General features: G+C 38.5%; 1 long non-coding RNA gene across 3 annotated transcripts; it reads right to left on the bottom strand.

Moving 5' to 3' along the window:
* Positions 1-894: 894 nt before the first annotated feature.
* Positions 895-18951, bottom strand: LOC148186158 (uncharacterized). Of its 3 annotated transcripts, none has more exons than XR_015775180.1 (5): positions 18774-18951; positions 18619-18684; positions 18209-18517; positions 15298-15392; positions 895-917 (listed from the first exon to the last, which is right to left on the bottom strand). It is a non-coding gene; the product is annotated as an uncharacterized LOC148186158 (long non-coding RNA). The 3 variants fall into 3 exon arrangements; XR_015775181.1 differs by lacking the exon at positions 895-917 and adding an exon at positions 14060-14074; XR_006105340.2 differs by lacking the exons at positions 895-917; positions 15298-15392 and having other exon boundaries at positions 17898-18517.
* Positions 18952-18964: the final 13 nt, after the last annotated feature.

Below are 18964 nucleotides of genomic sequence, written 5' to 3'. Positions count from 1 at the left end.
TTTGTAAAAAAAAAAAAAAAAAAGATGAAAAGAAAACATGTTTTGTACATATTTTGTTCAATAAAACTGTGGGAAAAAACAATATAGCAACACATACTGTTCCTAGAGGAAAGATTTTCTGGAGGTCTAAAATAGTGAATATAAACTTGAAAAGGGCCTGGCTTTTCTTTTCTTTTTTAATAGATTTTATTGATTTTATAACTTAAAAGCACTATGCTCTCCACATACTCAAATACATTGCAGATTAAAACGAACAGACAAATAAATAAATTAATATAAATAAATAAATAATTACTGACAATAATTAAAATAAGAAAATATGTGCCAATATTTCTATTGCATTTAATACAAAGAGGTGAGATCTGGTTGTTACAGGTACTGTATTTCAAAAATGAGCTAAGGAAGTACAATTCAAAATCTAACACAAAATGCACCCTGTTAACTTTCTTGTAAAGGGAAAAATGAACAAGTAAATACATTAAAAACAGGAAAGAATGGTAGGACCAGGACATAAGAAAGAGGAATCAAAAAAATGAATGAATAAATAAATAAATAAATACATAAATGTGACATCATATAAAAGCAAGTCTATAAAAGTGAGTTTTAAGAAGTGATTCAAAAGACGTCACAGATTCTGCGAGTGTTATGTCCTCAGGCAGGCCGTTCCTAATTCGAGGGGTCCTGATGGCTGTTGGCTCATATGAGGTCAACATTTCGGAAATTGGAGCAAGACCCATACATGCTTTAAAAGTAATCAGTAAAACCTTAAAATCAATTCTTAAAACAGACAAGGAGCATATATATTACCGCATCAGTTAGCCTGAGAGGTTTGTATGTAGTCATCTACATTTTATTTTTGTATTATGGACATTTTAACTGAACATTTTAAATACAGACAAGTATAAAAGACTTGTGCACTGAGGGGGAAAAGACAGCTCTGTTTCATATCAGTGTTGAATTTGCATGAAGCACTTTACTTCCTAATGCCCTTCAGCTGAATAGAAACCTCAGTTGGATTGTAACCATAATCACACACAGACGTATGACAGTAACAGGAAGCCAGAGGAGGACTTTCCCACCCTTCCTGCTCCCAGACTTATCCCATTCGCTGCTAACGACTTTCAATATGTGAAATGAGGTCAAAACAGAGTGTCTACAGCAATACTGTCTTACTTTGAATGCAGTCTGCAGTCTGAGCTATTTTACAGTTTCTCCTGCATGCTGTTGTCGTGATTCATTGAGGAGATGGGTTATAGGCCATGTGGGAAGGGGACAAATACACTGCTCAAAAAAATAAAGGGAACACTAAAATAACACATCCTAGATCTGAATGAATGAAATATTCTTATTAAATACTTTGTTCTTTACATAGTTGAATGTGCTGACAACAAAATCACACAAAAATTATCAATGGAAATCAAATTTGTTAACCCATGGAGGTCTGGATTTGGAGTCACACTCAAAATTAAAGTGGAAAAACACACTACAGGCTGATCCAACTTTGATGTAATGTCCTTAGAACAAGTCAAAATGAGGCTCAGTAGTGTGTGTGTCCTCCACGTGCCTGTATGACCTCCCTACCACGCCTGGGCATGCTCCTGATGAGGTGGCGGATGGTCTCCTGAGGGATCTCCTCCCAGACCTGGACTAAAGCATCCGCCAACTCCTGGACAGTCTGTGGTGCAACGTGGCGTTGGTGGATGGAGCGAGACATGATGTCCCAGATGTGCTCAATTGGATTCAGGTCTGGGGAACGGGCGGGCCAGTCCATAGCATCAATGCCTTCGTCTTGCAGGAACTGCTGACACACTCCAGCCACATGAACTCTAGCATTGTCTTGCATTAGGAGGAACCCAGGGCCAACCGCACCAGCATATGGTCTCACAAGGGGTCTGAGGATCTCATCTCGGTACCTAATGGCAGTCAGGCTACCTCTGGCGAGCACATGGAGGGCTGTGCGGCCCCCCAAAGAAATGCCACCCCACACCATTACTGACCCACTGCCAAACAGGTCATGCTGGAGGATGTTGCAGGCAGCAGAACGTTCTCCACGGCATCTCCAGACTCTGTCACGTCTGTCACACGTGCTCAGTGTGAACCTGCTTTCATCTGTGAAGAGCACAGGGCGCCAGTGGCGAATTTGCCAATCTTGGTGTTCTCTGGCAAATGCCAAACGTCCTGCATGATGCTGGGCTGTAAGCACAACCCCCACCTGTGGACGTCGGGCCCTCATACCACCCTCATGGAGTCTGTTTCTGACCGTTTGAGCAGACACATGCACATTTGTGGCCTGCTGGAGGTCATTTTGCAGGGCTCTGGCAGTGCTCCTCCTGTTCCCCCTTGCACAAAGGAAGAGGTAGCGGTCCTGCTGCTGGGTTGTTGCCCTCCTACGGCCTCCTCCACGTCTCCTGATGTACTGGCCTGTCTCCTGGTAGCGCCTCCATGCTCCGGACACTACGCTGACAGACACAGCAAACCTTCTTGACATAGCTCGCATTGATGTGCCATCCTGGATGAGCTGCACTACCTGAGCCACTTGTGTGGGTTGTAGACTCCGTCTCATGCTACCACTAGAGTGAAAGCACCGCCAGCATTCAAAAGTGACCAAAACATCAGCCAGAAAGCACAGGGACTGAGAAGTGGTCTGTGGTCACCACCTGCAGAACCACTCCTTTATTGGGGGTGTCTTGCTAATCGCCTATAATTTCCACCTGTTGTCTATTCCATTTGCACAACAGCATGTGAAATTGATTGTCGATCAGTGTTGCTTCCGAAGTGGACAGTTTGATTTCACAGAAGTGTGATTGACTTGGAGTTACACTGTGTTGTTTAAGTGTTCCCTTTAATTTTTTTGAGCAGTGTACTTCCTCTCTCTGACAATGCAGTTTATTTTGTATTTATTATTATTATTATCATTATTCTTATTATTATTATTATTAGTATTATTATTATTATCAACCTAATTCATTGTTTTGTTTTGTTTTAGCTATCTTGTATATTGTAGTTTGGATGTTTTATATATTTATTTATATCATATATGCTTATTTGATTGGCTTTTGCTATCTTTAATTGATATGTGCTATTGCTCTGTTTATCTAAGTTGTAAATTGTTGTCATTATCATTTTTTTTTAAATGTGGGAGAGGGACAAAGCTCATTATATTAGCAGCACTGCAATGAGACTCTGGTGCCATCTGTTGGAAAAAGTATATCAGTGAGTACAAAATGAGTGCAGTTATACTGCCATACAATACTGCCATCATGTGGAGGTTTTCCAGATTGCAGCCTAGATGCATCATCTTTCATCCCATGCTTATTTTTCTCATTAAATTGCAAAATGCACCACAAAATGATGTCCACAGCAGGCGAGGAATAAAGCACAAATCTGGTGTAATCATCTTGTTTTCAATACATGTCACCCGGGTTTCCTGTAGATGGCGAGAGCAGCACACTGAGGATTTAATCCCACGCTGTCAGAAACTAAGACACAAAACTAACAAAACTTCCTCAGTGCAACTGAAGCTTTTAATTTCCTAAACCCCCTGTTGTGTCATCACAGCAGCAGGCAAGGCCCAAAACCCCTGACCTTTCTCATTAGTGACACAACAAACAAACAAGTAAACAGCAATAGCTGCACAAAGAGGCCTCGGGACAGAAATCTCTCTTTGCAGAGTAATGAGAGTAGTGGGATCCCAACACATTCTGTTTCAATCAGAGCTTTTCTCCCTGTTTAGACATTCCACACACAGTCCAACAATAACCGCTTATGAAGCGCTGTGTGGTAATTTTTACTTGAACAAACTGAGCCTCCAAAGCTCCTCTTGACCTCTCAAACACACTAATGATAAAAAAAATCAGTCCTTAAGTTCAGACTGAGGGATTTGAATTTTGCAACACAGTCAAAGCGCAGTTAAAAATCCTATTCATGAGGTTTTCCTCTTGCAAAATATCCAATTTCTATGTTTTTCCCCCCTCCTCTAAGTGTCCTAAAAGAGAGGTAAAACTGGAAAAATGACTTTCTGAAGTTTAACTGATAGATTATGTGTTGAAAGATCAAATGATTTCTAAATCTGTGTGAGGAAAGGGGTTAACATCAGCATCAACAGAATGTAAAATGACACAAAATAAAGCATCACACAAACCTGTAGTCCTAATGAATGGGATAAATGCTCCAGGGGCTTGAGCACTGTTTATCCTGCAAAGCCTATTAATTGCTGCTTTGCAGCTTTTCAGGCTCCAGACAGTCACATCAAAACAAACAGAGAACGTCAAGATCCTGACGTAGTACTTCATAGCACCTCATTCACACTACCTCACAACAACAAAAACATACTACTGCATGTTTATCTCTCCACAAACACATTCAAGTCTGCACCAGTCTGTTGCTGTTCAAATCACCAATCAAGACCTTTTACAACTGCTTTTAATGTTTTATTAATGTTTGTGTTCAAAATTTTAATTTGTTAAAATTTGTTAAAATGTTTCATTGTTATTGTTATTAATTTGCTGTTGTACTTGTTGTTATATTATTTTATCTTTGCTATTATTAGATTTATTAATGACAAGAAAAAAAATAAAAAAGTAAATTTAAAATCAATTCAAAATAACAAAAAATTTAAATAAAGGGACAATTATTTTGCTGCATTCATTTATGATCATTTAAATAGGTATAGTTTCTTTATGTAAAAGCATTCTGTTGAAATATTTATTATTATTTTATCCTTCTATTTACTGTGTTTGTAACTGATGAGAAAGAGAAAAACAAGTTTAAATAATAAAAAATATTTTAATAAAAAGTTACAAAAGACAATAATTATAACGTATTTTTATGATCATTTTAACAGATGTTGTGTCTTTTAGTAGACACAACCTGTGAGTAAATGTATTATTATTGTTATTTATGCCTACTGATGAAGGGATTTGACAGACTTTGGGAAAATATTTGCTGTAACCTCTAAATCTGATTAACATTTTGGAGCTTTGAAGGAAAATAATAACCACTGCTGGAACCACTTTGTAATTCCCCATCATTAATTTGGTAAACTGATCGAAAAGAATATCAAACAAGCTCCAAATCTTTCTGCTTTGTTGAACTTTTCTCATGTGAGGACAAGGTGCCATTATTTAATTGTTATTCTGGAACATCTGGCCGTCTCGGGTCTGGAGATCAGTCATTATTTTTCCACAGCTATTAATTAGAATTAAAGACATTAATGGGACATATTATAGAGCTGGTCTGCCATATAAAACTCAAAAATACTTTAATTTAGTCAGTTAATGAGAATTAAATGACTTCATGCAATGTTTGCTGAGATTTCCAAATGATCTTTGAGTGGAACTTTATTTTGGTCTTATCAGTTTCCTTTTATTTATGTCTGTTTAATCTTCATTTTGGCAAAAAAAGAACAAAGCAAAACCTGAGAAATTTCATCTTTCACATGTTAGGTAATGACCAGCGGCGCTGTTTGGCTTCCTCATCTGAGGCGTCAGCCCGAATGTAGCCCCAGATATAAATAGAATATATATATATATATATATAAATATTTTTTTAAAAGCCTCACATCTAATAATCTGTCATTCTAGACTTGTAAATGAGGTGCCTGATTGCATAAAAAAAAGCATAAAATAGAACTTGTTAAAAAAAATCTCTCATGTCCTCAAATCCTAGAAACACCTCTGGTAAGGACTATGAATTTACTATAAGTGAAGTGAATTTGCAAAAGTATTCCTATAAGACATGAACTGCCTGCATCTATGAGTTAAAGACAGGAAAATGGACATGTGCAAATATAAATATAGGAAGCTGTATGGTAACAAGCAAATACCTTACTATTCAAATATCAGTTTATTATTGCAATACAAAGGCTGGCTTTTTGATCAGTTTGACTTGGCAGTCATTTCAGATTACAATTAACTGTTACTTTGATTTTACCCACTTATTTGGCTACTTAGTTACTTCTTGATCTTGCTACTTTGTAATGAAATCTAGGTAGTAATTATAATATATACTAGCCAAACCCTCTCTTTTTCATCAATATTAAATTATCAAAACAAATTGTTATTAACAAGTGGAAAACTAGAATGTAATGTGAGTGTTATGTTGGTTGTATCACTGTCAATTATGAGTTTGTCATAAATAAACATAAATGTCACTGAAAAATGTTATATGCCATTAAAACCGTCTATGTGTGCACTTCAAATGTACGAACAAATGGAAGACTAAATATGAGTGTTACGGAGGCTTTATCGCTGTCAATTAGTTTTTGTTAAGTGTTATTTTATCATAAACAAATATAATTAAAAAATCTCAGTAAAATGTCAGTTTAAAAAAATGTCTTGTGTCATTAAAACAGTCTGCACTTTTCCTGTGTCGCCCTCAGTCATATTCTGGCTGCCTAAAATGGTCCTTAGTCATCAAACCCCCTAATGCATGATATTTGTTTCAAAATGGTCACACTAGCGGTTAACTTTGTTAAAAATTATCTCCTGGGGGATATTTCTGCAGACCCCCCTGGAGGGTTGGGTCCCCCATATTGATTCATAGGTTTTTACGGCCCTGACTGATGGTGTGGACATTTCTTTGTATTTGAAAATACAGGGGAGAGATACAAGGAATAATTTGCACATATAGACTACAACTATATGCAATACAGATGGTGTAAATTGCAGAGGCCAGGCTGCGTGTGCTCATTATTAGATAGACTAGCTGCACGCAACAGGTGCTGCAAAAGTTTCTGCAGAGTCAGCAGAAGATGATGCTCATCACCAAAGCTGTGTCCCAATTCAGGGTCTGCATCCTTATCATCCATTTACTGTGTAGGTCTACAACGTCGCTCACGCACGTGCGTCAGTAAAAGTCATGGAAACTGAACATGTTCTAAGAAGCCCTATAAAAGCCGCCGGACTTCGAGAATCTTCATTTGCACTTGGACTTGATACGAGTTGACCTGCAAAACCCGTCTGCTGTAAAGTTGGAAACAACGTCTACAGAAGAAATTGTTGGATATCTGAGCTGAAAACTACACCTGAAGCTACCTGCTGAAAGATGGCGTCCGGACCCCCCGCGGAGGAGCACCTGCTGGCCCGTATCAGGCGTTGGATCGCCTCCTTTGCTAGTAAGACACCTTGTTATATCATGTCAAATGTAGTTTTGGGGATTTATTGATAAATGTTGCACATATAGGCCACTTATGAGAGAATTTCGACAAAAAATGCATTTAATTATGGTAAATTATTGAATTTGAGGAGAGTCTATTAACAAAATGCTAATTGACCTGTTAGCAAAACACAGCTTTTGGTGATACTGGATGTTTTTCGGTGTAAAATGATTTTTATGAATTGAATTTACTAAATTTGGCGGGAGAAGTGTGGAATGTGTTAATGGTGGTGTATTGATTCTGAGACACTGATATTTTTGTTTGATAATTGTGAATTTTCCAAATTTTTTGTCGAAATTTAATGAAACAAAATGGCGACGGGGCCATTTTTCGAAAAATGCAAAAAGGGCCATTTTTCGAAAAATGCAAAAAAGATTTGTTGATCTTGAGCGCCATGGAGACGATGGAAGGTGTGGGAGCGCAAGTCCAGACGTCAGAACGCGCAGGTGTAAACAAACCGGGGCACGTTTCTCTGTGTAGATTGTGCAGAGCGTTGAGGCTGCTGTTGTCTGGTCCTTTTAAAGTTTAAATTTATCACATCATTAGATACATCTTCGTTCAAATTCCTTAAAAATGCACAAACAGGTTGCTATATTACTCTGAGTCTGAATGAGAATTGACTTAAAGTGTTTGACAGTTTTTGGACCTAAAGGCGCTCAGTGATCACTCAGAGCTCATACTTAAAATATCACTATTATCAGAACATTACGATATGCTTTGCTCGTTCATGTGGTATTTTCTTATGAAAGTAATCGATGAGTTGTTTTTCGTGCTGTGACTGTGCGCGTCCTGCATCCAAAGTGTCACCGTCTCCTCCGTGCTGCATGATTTGAACTCATAAATTGAGAGATCGACTTTAACTAAATATCAACAATTAGTGTGCCAAAAACAAAAAAAAAACGCCGGTTTTGTTTGGTTAATTAAGTCCTGTTTTTGATGCATGATTTCATGAGGTCGCCTGCGTTTTACCGTGCGTAATTACGCACGCAGGTCTTTGCGCTCAAACTTTCCGGTTGCATGTTAGTGTTTTACACAGCTTATCTCGGGGGGATTAGACACTCTTGGAAAACTGCACTTCCCACATCTATTTTTGAAACAGCATTGTTGTTGATTTTACGTCATTTCGTGGAGGGTTTCATGTTTTATTGTGCGTAACTGCGCACGTGGGTCTGTTCGCTCAAACCTTTACTTAGTTTATCTTGGAGGGGGAATTACATCCTCATTAGTGTCAAACCATCTCTTGTCTCTATATCACTGTACTATATATGATGCAACATGAAAGAATTGTGGCATTTCGTTCTGATTACTATTATACCAGTCTGACTTCTGTTGTGGTTATAAGGAATAAGATGCATTTTCATAGGCAAAAGCAGGAATGCAAACAGGAATGTTGAACTGTGGGTAGCACATTTGCATAGTCCACTTACAAATAAGTTTATCAAGATTTGTAGCATTTAAACAGCCCGCTCATTGAGAATCAACAATTTAACTATTTTGCTTTGTCTGTAGATTTTTTATCTATAGTATATATATATGTGACAAGTCACAACATATGCTAAGAATTATTTAGTTGAACTTGTACTATCTACTCAGTCCAAGTACAACTACATTATTTTGTGAGTATATAGGTATATTCATGAATTGTCACATACAGATAATCTGATAAATATCAACATAAAGCAAAATAGCTGAATTGTTGATTCTAAACTAATACTGTAAAATGTGACAAGTTTATATTTTAAAAATCTAGGAAACAAATTGCCATGAAAAATATAACTATTAATCTCAATTTATGTTGACTTTTTTGTGAGGTTTACTTACATTTTTAATGTTGCAACTTATTAATGACAAGTGTAATCAAATCAATCTTTCTCAGTCTAAGCGATGTCAGTAAAAGTTCACTGTGCTATTTCAAAACTGCAAGAAAAGCACTTCCTGGACTCAAAGTCACTCTGTTCGAGGTGCTCTTTGGGTAGGGATACACCGAGACTTGAAAAGTCAAAAGAAAACTCAAGGAATCATCTTTATATTAAAATGCATGTATTTTTTACAGCATAGTAATGTTGCACCTTCAAAACACACTCCGCTGAGTTTCATGTTTCATGTCGGAGTGTTTTAAAGGTGCAAAATGACTATGCCTTAAAAACAAATGCATTTCAACAAGAGGGCCTTGGAGTTTTCTATATATTTTTCAAGTTATTTTGCTATATATCTGCATTGTGCCGGCTGCATACTACTCATTCATATTTGTATCTTCTTAAACATGTTAACAAAACTAGCAGAAACTTCATCATTACAAAATCCTTTTTGGCATGATCAAGTTCAAGTCAAACTAACTTGGTTTTCTGACGCTGCTAACACTAAGAAAGAATGAGGTAATTTAACCTGTCATTTTGAAACTGCAACAACTTCACAAAAAAAGTAAATACAGCTTAGTAAGTAAAGTAACCCGATTTAAGATTAATAGTTATATGTTCTTTCTTTTTCCAATAAAATGGGTTTCCAAGATTATTTCTCCAGAATTTACAGTGTATGGAGTATATGTGTCAATTTACTACATATTTTTAGAATAATTTAACTGAACTATCTACTCAGTCTAAATTCAGCTAAATTACTCTGTGAGTATGTAGGCATATTCATGAATTGTCACATACAGATAATCCGAAAAAACAATAATTTGTTGAGATGTCACAAATGCTTTCTGTAGGTGGACTACCAAAAGTCCACAGAATTGTCTGATGCAAATGAGGGTTAAATGAACTGATTCCTCTCTCACTGAGCAGAGACAGTACTGAATGTCATATCTGACTGAACACAAGTCAGCCTTAGTCACTTTAGCTATAATATATATTTAAACTGAGTTCAATGATTTGAGACACATGTCATATAGGAATTGAAATAATAAATAAACAAATACTTACAATAAATAAATACACAGCTCATATCAGCTTGCTTGCGGCACCAAGTAAGTATAAAAAAGAGGTAAAGGGGGCATTAACTGTTTAAAATGCTGCTTTTACGCAACAATAAACGTTGCATTGTCCAGCTTTCTAAGTTGCTAGATTATTGGTACTTATTATGGCTCTGCAGAGGCTCAGATTTTTTCCTCCTTTGAGAAACTCTGCCGACAATCTGGCAGGCAGTCGAGTTGTGTAGGCCAAACTGATCCTCATCACCCTCTGGAAACAGCTGGTAGCGTAAAACCTCAGGGCCAAAAGTGATACAGCTGCATTTCTGTCACTGCCATGCTTGATCAGTTAGCCCAAATTTACATAAAGCTATAGAATTAAATTGAATTTAGGTTTAGAGCAAAAACTAAACTGAGATATAATCTTCCTTAAACTTATGTTGAAATTTGGTGCAATAGAATTTAAACTTACAACGTGATTTATTCAGGTTTACAAGTTAATCCTTGTTGGTGCAATCCAGCATAAGAATACAAAGTTGGTATTTCCCAAAGAAATTGGGGCAAGCTGAGAGTTTACTGATCATATTTGCTTTTGTTTTGTGAAGTGGAAAATGTGAAATATTAAAAATATGTTTTCTTCCTCAGCTGGCTCCTTTTGGCCATTGAGCACTGCACCCCCTGAGAGACCCCCCGATGAGCCAGTCCTGCCTGACTACCAGGACGAGGAGGAAGAGGTTGGCGGTGTCGAGGTGGATGACGTGGACGGGCTTCAGGAGGCAGCGCCTCCGAGAGGTAACGTAGAGGGTCAGCAGCCGTTCCCACCTGCACACCCAGCTGTTCCCTTCCCTGCTCACTACCCTGTTCCCCTTGCTTTTCCCCCTGGTGTTCCTTTCCCTTATCCCCATGCTGCTAATAACTTTGCTCCTCACCCCTTTGCTCCTCCTGCTAATCACTATGCTCCTCACCCCTATGCTCCTCCTGCTTATCACTATGCTCCTCACCCCTATGCTCCTCCTGCTAATCACTATGCTCCTCACCCCTATGCTCCTCCTGCTTATCACTATGCTCCTCACCCCTATGCTCGTCCTGCTTATCGCTATGCTCCTCACCCCTATGCTCCTCCTGCTTATCGCTATGCTCCTCACCCCTATGCTCCTCCTGCTAATCACTATGCTCCTCACCCCTATGCTCCTCCTGCTAATCACTATGCTCCTCACCCCTATGCTCCTCCTGCTAATCACTATGCTCCTCCTGCTAATAACTATGCTCCTCGCCCCTATGCTCCTCCTGCTATTCAGCATGCTATTCGCAATGCTCTTTCTGCAAATTACTTTGCTCCTCAAGCTCCTCGCAATGTTCCTCTTGCTTTCCCTCACGCTGAACATGAGGACATCCGTTATGGTGACCCTTATGATCATGGTGATGCTTTTGATGCTTTCCTTGATGCTGACCCTCATGCTATGCCTATGCCTGTTGGTGCTGCTGTTGAGAACATGCTTCACAGGGCCGAGTATTGGGAACCTGAAGAGTACACGTCCTCTGAGATCTCCGAGTTCAGTGTATTGGCGGCTTTTGAGGACCCTGAGTCGGATGTTGAGGACATCGGGCCCATCTCCCATGAAGATGCTTCCGAGGAGCTTGAAGATGCAGTGGTTCCTGGACCTTCTGGCGTTGGCTCCTCCACGAAGAGAGACAGAGAAGAGAGCGAGGAGGAGGAGGAGGAGGAGGAAGAGGAGGAAGAGGAGCAGGAGGAGGCTGACGCGAAGAGGCGAAGGTGGGCTGAAGACAGCGACTGGGATTGAGTCTAGGATGAATGGGCAGAATTTCTTGCTTGAAACATCAGAGCAATCACTCATCTGCCCTTCATCACTTCCACTGCTCAGCAGGACCACTGATTCCTATGGCAGCCTTTGCGTCTGGCAGGGCTTCAGCACCCCAAGTAGTGTCTTGCACCAGGAGTATCTCCTCATTCTTTGCACGGTGGATTGATCGACATTTTATTTCTTTCAGAGGGCCAGCTCTTGCGTCTAGCAAGGCCAGCAATGCCCCAGGTAGCCCTTGCGTCTGGCAGGGTTGTCGACACCCCGTGCATGTAGCCTTTGCGTCTGGCAGGGCTGAGGAAGGCAAAGCAGCCTTTGCGTCTGGCAGGGCTGAGGAAGACAAAGCAGCCTTTGCGTCTGGCAGGGCTGAGGAAGGCAAAGCAGCCTTTGCGTCTGGCAGGGCTGAGGAAGACAAAGCAGCCTTTGCGTCTGGCAGGGCTGAGGAAGACAAAGCAGCCTTTGCGTCTGGCAGGGCTGTTTAAACTCCAGGTAGCGTCTTTGCACAAGGACATTTTTGGAGTATATCCGATTCTTTGCACGTTGGATCGATCAGCATTTCTTTCATCCTGAGGGCTGGTCTTTGCGTCTGGCAGGTCCAGCATTCCCCAGGTAGCCCTTGCGTCTGGCAGGGCTGTTGACATCCCGTGCATGTAGCCTTTGCGACTGGCAGGGCTGAAGAATCTTTGGTTTGGTTGCTGTTCAAATGAACACTACATTTCTTCTTGTAGCACCAGTGTCTCCTACTGCAAAACTGTACATGGCTCTCAACACTAAACATGTCACTAAAGATGACTCCACTAAAAGAAGAAGATGGATGAAAAAAGCACCTCATGGCACCTCACTCTCAGACCACCTGGACACCTAAAACCACAGAACAGCCAATATGTACAAACTAACAAAGCTCTCCAAAAGTAGTTTCTGCCTATCCTAAAAAAAACCCAGGACATCCAGTATGTGCAAGCCTTATGGACCCAACAAAGATCCTAAAAAGTAATTTAAAGTCTGTCTTATTTTTAAAGTAAGACAGGCTTTAAATTACTAAATAACACCCCCCCCCAAAACAAGGACATCCAGCACGTGCAAGTTTCAAGGAACCAACAAAGCTCCCCAAACATAGTTTGAAGTCTGCCTAACCTAAAAAAAACCAAAACATACAAACTAACAAACAAACAAAAAATACAGAAACCAGGACATCCAGTATGTGCAAACCTCATGGAACCAACAGAGCTCCTAAAAAGTAATTTAAAGCCTGTCTTATTTTTAAAGTAAGACAGGCTTTAAATTACTAAATAACCCCCCCCCCCCAAAAAAGGACATCCAGCATGTGCAAGTCTTAAGGAGCCAACAAAGTTCCCCAAACGTAGTTGGAAGTCTGCCTAACCTAAAAAACCCAAAACATACAAACAAACAAACAAACAAAAATACAGAAACCAGGACATCCAGTATGTGCAAACCTCATGGAACCAACAGAGCTCCTAAAAAGTAGTTTAGAGTCTGTCTAAAATAAAAAAGAACTAAAAAAAAACCAACAAAAAACAGGACATCCAATATGAGCGAACCTCATGGGACCAACATAGCGCTATTTAAAGTCTACCTGACATCAAGCACTCTGAACTGTATACTTACCAAACATCTATCATCAGCAACCCAAAATGCGTTAATATGGCCAAAAAGGTAAGTAACTCTATAAAATATGTCATATTCATAATATTCAATAATAATAATTTAGTATTTGTTTCACTAACATTTGTTTTTTTTCCCCAACAGCAAAAAAAGTAAGTATGACATTCTAACTTATACAAGATAAGTTATATACGTATATAATATAAATACAGAACGTAATGTAAACTATCGTGTACGCCAGCTACATATTGTACACAAAGCCTGTTTGTTCATATAATAGCACTCATTTAATACTCCAAAGATCATTAGTTGTCAGTTTTACTCACTGTTTTTTATGTTCTCTCTTTCACATCACTGCCTGAGCTGCTGCTGTTCAACATGGATGAAAAAAGTAAGTATGAGCTTCTGACTTTTAAAAAAAGTGACTTAAAATAGGATATTATAGAAGGACATAGAAAGTAATTAATGTAATTGTATGTGCCCATTTATCCATTGATTCAATAATTCAAAGATTATTTGTCTTACTAACCATTTTGGGTTCCCTCTCTTATTCCACGACCTAAACAGCTGTTCACCACAGACAGAAAAGATAAGTGTGAGCTTACTAACTAACATTTGTTTCTTTGACAAATTTATTTTACTGCGTTTTCTTGTCTTACTGACCATTTCTGATTTTACTCTTATCTTTTACAACCACCTGTGCTGCTGCAGATCACCGTGGACACAAAAAGTAAGTACTGACTTGTGGAGAAAGTGACTTAGAATAATCTGCAATATTAACAGACAGTAATATTATGTGACCTACCTTATATCCGTATACTACATCTGTTTGTTCAAATAATACCAATTATTTAGTCATTCAAAGATGACTTTTCTGTCTCACTAACCGTTATTTATTTTTCCTCTCTCACACCATCACCTGAGTGCTGCTGTTCACTTAGGACACCAAAGTTGAGCGTGAGCTTCCTCCTTTACCTTTTTTCTTTGATATGTTTATTTTAATAACACAGATTTCTCAAATTTCTTGTTTCATGAACCATTTTTGACTTGACTGAACTGCTGCTGTTCGCAGTGGACGGTAGAAGTGAGTATAAGCTAACTAATTAACCTTTTCTTTTTCTTTGACAAGTTTATTTTACTTACTTTGATTTCACATTTACTAATCATTTTGACTCCACTTTTATCTCACTCTATCTGAGCTGCTGCTGTTCACTGTGGATACAAACCGTGAGTGTGAGCTTACGAATTAAACTTTTTTCTTTGGTAAGATTATTTCATTGACTCAGATTTCTAGTTTACTTACAATTTATGACTTTACTTTTATCTTACTCCACCACCTGACCAGTTTCAGTTTACCATAGACAAAATAGGTAAAATAGGTAAGTGTAAGCTCACTTTTAACATTCTCTTTCTTTGACAAGTTCATTTTATCCATACTTATTCGATAATTTGAAAATTGGTAATTTGTTTAATATTAACATTCTTCATCATATTTAACTTTATCCTACTTCACCACCACGGAGCTGCTGTTGTTTAGTGTGGGCTAAAAAAAAGGTGAGTTTTTTTCTCCATGTAATATAATTGATTAAATACATTTTATTTGCATAAATATTATTTGCCTCATAAACCCTTATTTCTTTTTCTCCACCTCCTGAGCTGCTGACTTTTCACTGTGGACTTCAGGATGAGAATGAACTCCTCATTTACATAAAGATAAATCATTTATGGTATTGTGTAAATTGGCCATGTACGCACTTTTCTGTTATTTAATAGATTAAAGATAATCTTACTGTCAGTCAGCAGGATGATGTGCACCGCTCCAACATCCACATAGGAAGCAGCGGAGGAGGAAGACCCAGTCTCAGCGTTCCTGAAGCACATCCACCTTGACGACAAAGAGGAAATGCTTACATCCGACCCACAGGACAAACGGGAGAGCAGACAGAGGTAAAAATTAATGACAACATTTACAGACATCTCCTGCAAGTCTTATTTAGTAATTCAAAGATGATGAATGTTACTCTTTCTATTGTTCTTTATTTTTTTTAATTCCTGCAGAGCATCCAGTGTTGCCTTCACTAGACAGCAGCAGATAGGTGCTCGTCTGTGTTTCAGTCCACCAAGTAAGGATCTTAATATTACAATAACTGCCATACATTAGCATATGCTGAGGATATTCAAACTTTTCTCCATATATTGAATTACAGTCAGCATAAAAGATAAACCCCTTAGATGTTTTCTATACTAAAATAACCTGTAGCAGATTAATTCTTTATAACCTGAGAAAATTAGGTTGCTTTTTTTCAAAAACAGAGTAGGAAACATATGGCCTAGAAATTTGCATGAAATCAGTAAAAATACAAGAAAATTACCTAATAATAAACAAAAACAAGAAAAGTCAAAGTCAGTGAATTAAAATATATTGATATATGTAGAATCATTTTTCTGTAACATAATTTTAAGTACATTATTATTATAAATAATAGTTTTTTGTACATTTTCCCTAGTTTTTTGATCATTTTCTTATCATACTTGCCCATTTAAAAAAATTAACTAATTTCCAGGTCATTTTCTTGACACCATATACTATTTTTGGGCAAGTTTCTTGTTGCCTTTTCCCCACATGTTTTTCAAAGTAACAAAACCCAATTTGCTCAGTTTTGAGGATTAAAAAGCTTGTGAGAAGCATCTGAATGCAGCATAACAGAATTGATGAGGATCAAGATTTTAAAGGGTTAATAACATTAAATTAAAAGACGGTTCGTCATTTAACAGTCCATTAGTGTGACAGAATTTTGGAGAACACTGATGCTGTTAGCAGACATGTTATATTTCCTTACATAACACAAAGAGCACAAACAGATGTATTTGTTTCAGGACAGGACTCCTCTTCTGTCCAAGAGCTCCTGAGAGTCAACATGAACCCTTCGACACAAAGCCGCCATCCCAGCCGTCCACCGAGCACGCTCCAAGCCCGTTTAGACCCGGCATTAACATGCGTTTGGGTGATCCAACATGGGTACATTTTAGAGCATAAACCCCTTGTCACCAAAACCACCATGTCCTGCACTGATGTCCCTGTCCAAAAGATCTCTGGTCATATGTGTCCCAGTCCACCTCGGCAGGTAGTTTGAGTCATCGGATCACAGTATGTCTTGGTGGTTGTTTACACCTGTATTTAGCACTGTACACATGTGATCTGATCACCAAGAACGCATGTTATCACCAGGTGTCAGCAGGCTCAATGTTGCCATCATTTCTTTAATTTAGTCAGATGTTTCTGTTGCATTTAATAAAACACTCAAAGTGTTACTATGTTTTATGAGATTTCTTTAAACTTAAGTGATGTTGAGTTCATGTGAAGCTGTAAAAAAAAGTTACAGGTGTCATAAAATGTATTATTTACTAAAATGCAGCTTGAACAGTTTTGACAGCAAGAGTCTCTTTAAACGAGCAGCGACACCGAGTCACGACGATTACTGTGTCATTTTAGCCTGCTTTTTCCAAACTGGGGGTGTGCTGACTGACATCTACTGTATGTAAAACACTGATTATGGATAAGTAATCCATACAAACCCACTTCAAAAAAATCCAAACTATCCCTTTAGGCTGAGGTAAACTCAAGACTAGATGATGTCCTGCTGTCAAGTACTTTCAAGGTCATTTCTTAGACCCTTAGGGAATGTGGATAATTGTCTTAATTACCAGTAAAAGCACACTCAGCTACTCAAGAATATATATATATATATATATATATATATATATATATATATATATATATATATATATATATATACACACACACACACACACACACACACACACACACACACACACACACACACACACACATATTTCTATTCCTTATAAACCTTTTGAAACCTGAGCAAATTAGCTTGGTTTCTTTCAAAAGCATGGCAAAAAGGCAAGTTAATAACAACATATAACATAATAATAACAACAACAACAACAACAACAACAACAATAATAATAATAATAAAAACAATCAGTATTAATGTTATTATTATTATTATTATTATTATTAGTAGTAGTAGTAGTAGTAGTAGTAGTAATATTGTGTAAGATAATTTTCAGTATATAATTATGACAATTCTAAATATAGTTGTGTGGACATTTTCCCTATCTTATTTTTATTTTTCAAGTCCTTACTTGCAATTTGCGGGGCCTTCATAGCCAAGTTGCTCATTGCCGGTTTTCCCATGTTTTCAGGATTCAACGTGTTAAATATAAAAGATTTTATATTTTCCTTAGCAGGAATCCGGAACCAAAGTGAGGGATGGCAACCGCATTGTTGACGTGACCCACTTGCGCATGCGTAAAAATACCAAAACACCGATTGTAAAAGTGTCGCCGCTTGTGGATAATGACATAAAACAATGAATTTTCAAGTGTTACACCCGCTCAAGTACTAGTCTTTTAAAAAGGACAGTCACAGAGGTAAGTGATAGCGAATATTTATTACAAAAGCTCAGCTTACAAATCAGTTTCTCTCACATTACCCGCGTCCCAGCTTAACTCCCAATTATGCTAACAGAAAGGGGGGGGGGATAAGTTTCCAATAACACCAATGCACTGCAATCCTTAGGTCTGCACTCGAAAGAGTTAACACAGTTTACACACGTGAATCTTTTCACAGCACACTGCACACTATGAATTTGCACTCCAAGAGTTCTCACTCACAATTTACACGCGTGAATGTACTCGCTGCACACTTTGCACACCTTAGGCCCTCTCTGGCAGCCTGACCGGGAGTAAGCTGGGTACTGGTGATGAGGGGGAAGCAGCTGACAAGAAAAAGACAAACAAACATAAAGAAAGAAAAGAAAAGAAAAGAAACTAGTCCGCCCGACGGGCAACAGCCATCTCTTTTTTTGCCCCGTACCGGCTCACTTGCCAGGGCGGACTAGACACAGGAAAAAAAGCCGAAAGAAACAAAACGAACCAAAACAAATGATTCCCGGCAAGAGCAGCGTATGGACCACTGATGCTCTGCAAGGAAACACATCAACAATTTAAAAACACTTTATTACAAAAACGTATTAAAATACACACCAATTAAAATATGAAAGCTACGACCAAATTTAAAATACCTGGTACGTCGGTGATAAACTTCCCTACCGACTACCAGCCGCCTTCAACCCAGCGAGGAAACAGGTCTGAAAGTAATAAAAACATTAAATGTAATGCGTGCTAAACACGACATCATCAACCAACACTCACCTACAAACAAACAAAATTCGCCTACCTGTCTTCCTGCAGCCCGTGCCTTCTGCACGCCTGTGTGGAATGAGGTGTGCACCTGCCTCATTCCACCGGCACAAACCAACAGCGGAACCTCTGTTCCTGCTACAGGTACATGTATTTATAGGGTCCCTGACTGGTGCACCTATCACCTGCCACAATCATTTTCTCAGGCTTGCGGTGTGACCTCAGTGT

Source organism: Plectropomus leopardus, chromosome 20, assembly GCF_026936395.1.
Source record: "Plectropomus leopardus strain MGB_pleo_1.0 chromosome 20, ASM2693639v1, whole genome shotgun sequence".
Lineage (NCBI taxonomy): Eukaryota > Metazoa > Chordata > Actinopteri > Perciformes > Serranidae > Plectropomus > Plectropomus leopardus.
Note: the sequence above shows the minus strand (reverse complement) of the source record. Positions and strands in the feature narration are given on the sequence as shown.